Source organism: Juglans microcarpa x Juglans regia, chromosome 2S (genome assembly GCF_004785595.1).
Source record: "Juglans microcarpa x Juglans regia isolate MS1-56 chromosome 2S, Jm3101_v1.0, whole genome shotgun sequence".
NCBI classification, from domain to species: Eukaryota; Viridiplantae; Streptophyta; class Magnoliopsida; order Fagales; family Juglandaceae; genus Juglans; species Juglans microcarpa x Juglans regia.
In genome coordinates, this window is record NC_054597.1 from 7,096,141 (window position 1) to 7,103,588 (window position 7,448).

At 38.6% G+C, this 7,448-nt stretch overlaps 1 pseudogene; it reads left to right on the forward strand.

Moving 5' to 3' along the window:
• Nucleotides 1–3,920: 3,920 nt before the first annotated feature.
• LOC121251472 lies at nt 3,921–7,448 on the forward strand (annotated as a pseudogene).

Genomic DNA, 7,448 nt, shown 5'->3' on the forward strand with positions numbered 1-7,448 from the left:
CCTTGGAATCCATAGGAGAAGTCCAACAAACAGATTCAATATTCAAGTTTTTAATGGGCTTGAATGATACCTATGATACCATTAGAGGTCAGATTATTCTTATGAGTCCCATACCCTTATTAGATAGAGTCTTCTCTCTAGTGTTGTAGGAAGAAAGACAAAGGGAGGCTAGATCCCTTGTGATGCCCCCAAATGAATCATCAGTGCTGGCTGTTTACCATGGTCAAGCCAAGAAGAAGGGGTGGTGGAGAGGAAGCATCAACATCTTCTCTCCACTGCCAGAGCCCTACTTTTTCAAGCTTCCCTTCCACTCAACTTTTGGGGAGATTTTGTGTTGACTGCAGCACACATCATCAATAGAATTCCTACAACTGTCCTCAACAATAAGTCCCCTTATAAAACCCTCTTCTCATATATTCCCTTCTATTCTCACTTAAAGGTCTTTGGATGTCTATGCTTTGCATCCATTGTCAAGAACCATAGAAGTAAGCTGGATCCTCAAGCAAGAAAATGTATTTTCATAGGTTACCCACCTGGAATCAAAGGATACAAAGTTTATGATCTTGAAGATCACTCTTGTTTTGTCTCGAGGGATGTAATTTTTATGAGTCATTTTTTCCTTTTCAACACCAAACTTTTGATACCACCCCACCAACTCAAAACCTAGTCCTTCCAATACCTATACAAGAATCTATCTTCTCTCCCTTCACATCCCAACATTTCACTCCCTCAACCCCTACTGAAAAAAGCACCACTGAGTTTACCTCACAAAATGATGAACACAACCTGCCTCCACCCTCCTCACCTTACACACAATCACCTGCCTCTCCACAAATCAACACAACACCTATCACCCTCAGGAGGTCTGATAGAACTCGACACCCACCTGCTTATCTCCATGATTATCACTGCCAGACAGCTCATGCCAACCCATCTCCACATTCACTTCATACTCCTACTGCTCATCCTCTCCATCACTACCTCTCCTACAAAAGTATTTCCCCTCATCACCATTCCTTTGCTCTCTCACTCTCCCTCCTTCGAGAACCTCAAACCTACCAAGAAGCTACTAAGTCTAAGTATTGGCAAGATGCCATGAATGCTGAACTCAAAGCCTTATAGGAAAATGACACCTGGACAATCACTGTGTTGCCTGAAGGAAAAAGGGCAGTGGGATGCAAATATGTCTATAAGGTTAAACTCAAGTATGATGGTACAATAGAGAGGCCTAAGGCTAGATTAGTAGCAAAAGGCTACACTCAAAGGGAAGGATTCAACTACCAAGAAACTTTCAGTCTAGTTGCCAAACTCACAACTATCCGTGTGTTTCTTGCCTTAGCTGCTACTCTCAATTGGCACCTTTATCAATTAGATGTGCACAATGCCTTCCTTCATGGCAAGTTGGATGAGGAAATCTATATATGGAATTGCCTCCTGGTTACCACTGTAAGGGGGAGTCCATCATGAAGGGAAAGCTGGTTTGCAAACTCCACAAATCACTCTATGGACTCAAGCAGGCTTCTAGGCAATGGCACTCCAGATTTTCTGAAGCTCTTACCTCCATTGGATTCCAACCCTCAAAATCAGATTACTCTCTCTTCACTAGAAATAATGAGGATGGTTTCATAGCCTTGCTTGTCTAGGTTGATGACATAGTCATGGGCAGCTCCAACATCAAGGAAATTGATAAAGTAAAGGCCCACCTTCACTCTCAATTCAAAATTAAAGACCTTGGCATCCTCAAATTTTTCTTGGGATTAGAAATTGTAAGGTCAGCTGCTGGGATTCATTTGTGCCAAAAAAAATACTGCCTAGAGATCTTAGAGGATGCAGGGCTCCTTGGGTGCAAACCAACAAGCACACCCATTGAAACAAATCACAAACTCTCACACTCAGCTTCAGATTCACTGAATGATCCCTCAAGCTACAGAAGACTTGTGGGAAGATTGATTTACCTCACCATAACCAGACCTGACATCACTTATGCAGTAGGCATACTCAGTCAATTTATGGACAGACCAAGTGAGGTGCACATGCAAGCTGCCCATAGAATTTTGAGATATGTGAAAGGCTCAATAGGGCAAGGTATACTCTTCTCCTCTCAATGTGATCTACACCTAAAGGCTTTCAGTGACTCAGATTGGGCAGCCTGCCCAGAAACAAGGAGATCCATAACAGGTTTCTGTGTCTTCATTGGTAATTCCTTGGTTAGCTGGAAATCAAAGAAACAAGCAACAATCTCACGCTCTTCTGCAGAAGCAGAATATCGAGCACTAGCTCACACAAGCTGTGAGCTAGTATGGTTAATTTCCTTATTAAAATATTTTAACATTATGCATACCAAGCCTGCCACCCTATATTGTGATAACCAATCTGCTTTGCACATAACCAAGATCCCAGTTTTCCATGAAAGGACCAAACACATTGAGCTAAATTGTCATTTTGTTAGAGAAAAAGTGTTGGCCAAGGTTATCACTCCTTTACATGTTGCTTCAAGATTTCAACTTGTAGACATTTTCACTAAGGCACTAAGCACTGCAAATTTCCAGTTTCTGTTGTCCAAGATGGGCATTTTAAATATCTATGCCCATCTTGAGGGGGAGTCACAAAACTCGAATAATCTAAGGACCATGAAGAAGGAATGCAACTCTGCTACTGCTACAAAAAGGCTACTCTGTCAACACTGCAACAGAGGAACATGTAGCCACCACACTGCAAAGGCAGAACCAGCAGCCTCCATGATAAAGCATAAGGAACCTCCAACATACCTTTAGGATGATGCTGCTGCTGCTCTACCGTTTAGGTACATTTTGTAGAATTGTTTGTATACTAGGAATAGAAACTTAGCTGTCTTCTTTTCCTCTTTCCTTTACCTTTGTACCCATATGTTTTGTATAATATATAAATGGATAGTGTGTAATGCAGAAGATAATTTAATGAAAAGTGTCAAAATATTTTTGGCCTCAGTTGCTCTCTCGATTTCCTTTATCATTTTTTCTTCTCTCAAGGTGCAATTCTAAAAAAATAAATTGAGAAGACCGATTGTGATATTTTTAAGTTATCTATAGAAACCTTTTTGTGTTGATTTGCAGCTCTTATTTGTTTGCCGTGGACATTGGTTGCCTGGAGGCTGGCCGAGGCTGGTTTGTTGCACTTTGGCCCCCCTGTTCTAAATTATTATTATTATTATTATTATTTTGAATTTTCTGTCAATTTTTGTATTTTTGTGCCTTATTTAGATTCTAAATTTTTGATTTTTTTTGAGTAATTCTACATACAACAATGAAGTGTGCAAACACTGCGTAATCGCTTTGAAAAAGAGTGGGTCAACTATTAAAAAATTAATTTTTTTCATGTAGATCCTATATTTTATTCAATTTTTTCAAAACGATTACGCGACGGTTGCACAATTCACTATTGTAAAAAAAAGAAAAGAAAATTATAACACCACGTCATAAAAATGTTAATTTTTCTTTTAAATCAATCTTGAATTTTCTTGCTAACTTAAATATAAAATTTTGCATAACTTTCTCTTGTTCTAAAAATAATTATAAAAAGAGTCGTACAAGGTTTCTTTATCAATTAGAATGTAACGTAAGGTAGAATGGACCGGTGGTTAGTTACAAAATAAAAAATAAGAGAAGTGCTGTCGATATTTATTAAAATAAATCTACAAATTGTTAATTCATAAATTTATTTTTAGAAAATGTTAAATATTTTTTTAAAAAAAGAAAAGAAAAGATTTGCAGAGTATTATAAAAATATTTCTGTTATTTACAGTATTTTTTTGTATTTTTTTATATTTTATTGATGTAATTAGTTAAAATAATTATTTTATATTAAAAAAATTGATTAAACCAATCACATTAATTATTAATAGATAAAAAATACTGACTGCACAGAAATTTTGTTATAAAAAAGTTGAGGTTGGCAGAAAGAACAGAGGAAACAAAGGTTAGGTGAACGCACGTTTATCGTCCATTGTCAAGAACAGCAACTAAGCAATTCGTACGACAGAGATGGACACGTTCTACATATCCCACGGAGCGCCGACGCTGTCGATAGACGAGTCGCTACTGGCTAGGCATTTCTTGAAAGCATGGCAGGACTGATGTCTCTGCCAGACCCCGACTTCCATTCTCGTTGTTTCCGGTCACTGGGAGGCGACGGTGCCAACCGTCAACGTCATTGCTGGCCGCAACGAAACCATCCATGATTTCTATAACTTTCCCGAACAAATGTACAAGGCACATCATCATATATGCATATATCACATCGTATATCTATGTTTTTTTATGTCAACCTTTGATTTTGATTCTTCCGAGTCTTTTGTGACGAACTTTTAATATTTTCAAAGTTTGACGAACTAGCATTGTCTGATGTTAGCTAATGATGCGGAAGAAGTTCTGGAACCTCAAACTAAATTGTCTGCTTTTTTTTATTTTTTTGTCATCCTTGCTGGGTTTAATGGGTGTGAGTGGTTTTTCCTGTCTTAGTAGAGTCAGTTGCTGGTAAGAGATGCACTGAGTCTGGTTTAATAGGCTGCTTCCTTACACTTTTAGCTAATATCTCTGGCTGTGAAGATCTGATCAGCTAGGATGGAGAGCAGGGCCATTTTGATGGTAAAAGTAAAACTGCTGTTATTTTCATAATCAAGAGCCTATTGTCTGTGGTGTTATTGCAGGTGTCCAAATGTCTACAAAATAGCTATCTGGGTTCTGAATTAATTCAGAAATTGGGCGGCGGAACCAGCAATTGTGAGGGGCCAACTCTTTTTTTTTAACTGAATGACACATTTACGTAAAGAGTAATATCAAATATAATTTTAGGTTGTGTAAATTCTATGCACTCTCTTTGAAAAAAAAATAAAATCTATCATTAGAAAATGATTTTTTTTTTGCGGATCCTAGATTTACGTACTTTTTTCAAAAGAAGTGTGCACGATTTGCACATATCCTAGGAGTGCAAACATTATTTCTCTTATGTAAATTAAAAAGAGATTGAAAAATCATAAAAACATAATTACAAACTATTTTTCATATAGATCATCAACCTTAAATAATGTTTCATGTATTTTCACTTTGGATTCCATATCAAGAAACCCAATATTGTATAACAAAAAATTTTGGGATCCATATTAATAAGTTTACTATTTCTCCTAAACATAGTTTTAATTTTAATTTAGGAGAAGTCACGTCCTTGAAAATAGATAATATATAGAAATTAAACAAAATTTTGACACTATAAAAAAAAATTGGAGAACGACATTTCTAGGTATATTTTAAAAAAATCTAAGAGAGCATCTGGAGACTATAAATTTTTTTGGGGGGCCATTTTCTATATTTATAGAATTATGTATAAAATCTAGAGCCCCCCCCCCCCCCCCCCCCCCCCCCCCCCCCCCCCCCCCCCCCCCCCCCCCCCCCCCCCCCCCCCCCAAACAACAGTTCAACGTGGGTCTGCCACTGAATTGGGTTTACCTCAAATCTCTTATAAGCAGCCTGTGGTTCAAGTTTTGAAGTGGTACAGATCTGTGATAGGTCATGGGAAATTAAATACTGATGGGAGCAGCTTTGGCAATCCAGGTTCTAGTGGAGGTGTGATCAGGGACTTGGCTGGGAGATTTTTGGCAGGATTTTATGCACGTTATGGGAGAAGACCCAACAATAGAGCAGAGCTTAAGGCTGTTCTCGATTGTCTTCATTCATGTCTCAAACCTAGTTATTTATGTGTAGATGTTGAACTATACTCTTATAGTTCTTACTGGGCAGAAGGGGTTTGGTTTTGTTCATTGGGATGTAAGGGACTTGTGGGAGGAGATCTGTGAGGTGAGGCCTAATATGCATTTGCAGTTTTGTCATATTTTCAGAGAATTGAACCAAATTGCAGATTTCTTGGTGGAAGAAGGTGCTAGTGGTGTATAAAAGGAGTATCTGGTTCAGATTTATTTTCCTTGGAAAGTCGAAGGATGCTTCACTTTGGAGACTTCAGGTTGCTCTGATTTGAAATGTAAATGGGTCATTTGGTATATGTTGGGTTGTATAGTCTCTTTCTTTTCCTGTGATGGCTTCGTAATGTGGTTTGGCTCACAACCTAAGTGAGTCATGATATGATATACTTGTTTTTATGAATTGAAGTTTCGTTCTGAGGATATCAAATTTTAATTTTGTCTTAACAGAGATTAGATATGCATATAGGCCTGAACTAGATAAGTGGCATTACTTGGATTTGCAAGAAAATAAGCAATAACAGAAGGTAGATCTGTTTTCATCTCCCATGAAGTCCATGACAAAAAGCATGTAGTGATGATACCACCAGAGCAACTCAGCATGTAAAGAAAGAACCTTTTTTGTAGTTCATTTAACTTGACCATCTTTTCAAATTCTGTTGCTTCATTTCCAGCTCAAGAGCTCCAGAACTGCAAGGAAAGTGAAGGAACTGCTTATGGCATCTGGCTTTGAGCATGTTGAAGAAGATAAAACTCGAGGGCTTGACCATGGTGCATGGGTTCCCCTGATTTTAATGTATCCAGAGGCAGATATCCCAGTGTGTCAACTCTCAGTTCAGCCCAATAGGGATGGCTCTTATCACTACAACTTGGGGAAGGCGTTGGCCCCTCTCAAGGAGGAAGGTGTCCTCATCATGGGTTCTGGTAGTGCTACTCATAACTTGAGAGCACCGAGAAACTGTCCCACTCCTCCTTGGGCTTTGGATTTTGATACCTGGCTTAAAGATGCTCTTCTTGAAGGAAGGTAACCGATACCTATTTCCTATCTCATAATTTATGTTCTACATCTCATTTCATTGGTGCCATACTCAGTAAGGGCTCACGAGAGCAAAATTTAGATCGCTGGTTTGAATCTTCCCCTCCCCTTCCCTTGGTGACAGATCTAAACTCGATCCTCCAAACGTTTGCTAGGAATCTTTTAGCCCCCAATAAAAAAATTATTATATCATTTCCATTCAAAATTACCCAGTAGTTCATAGACTTTTGGTTTGCTGATGCAATGGTATAAGGCTTATTGGCTTTTTAGTGTAATTAACGTTGATGATGCTTTTCTCGCCCTTAAGCAACCACAAGGGCACCACGAATCACAAAATGCCGAGGCTTTTCAAACTTTGCGTGAATGTTGCTTAATAAGGGGCAGGCTTCCTCACTAGCTTCTATATTTTGATTTCTTAAGTATATAATTCGTCATGTAGATACAAAGACGTGAATCAGAGGGAAGAGAAGGCACCATGTGCGAAAATGGCTCACCCATGGCCGGATCATTTATACCCATTACATGTGGCAGTTGGTGCTGCTGGTGAAAATGCAAAGGCAAAACTCATCCACCATAGCTGGCACAAGGGCGGTTCTCTTTCTTATGCCTCTTACCAGTTCACATCTGCTACCGTCTGAATCTACATTGCAGAATTGTGCTATCATGTCTTATGATGTTGTGGGT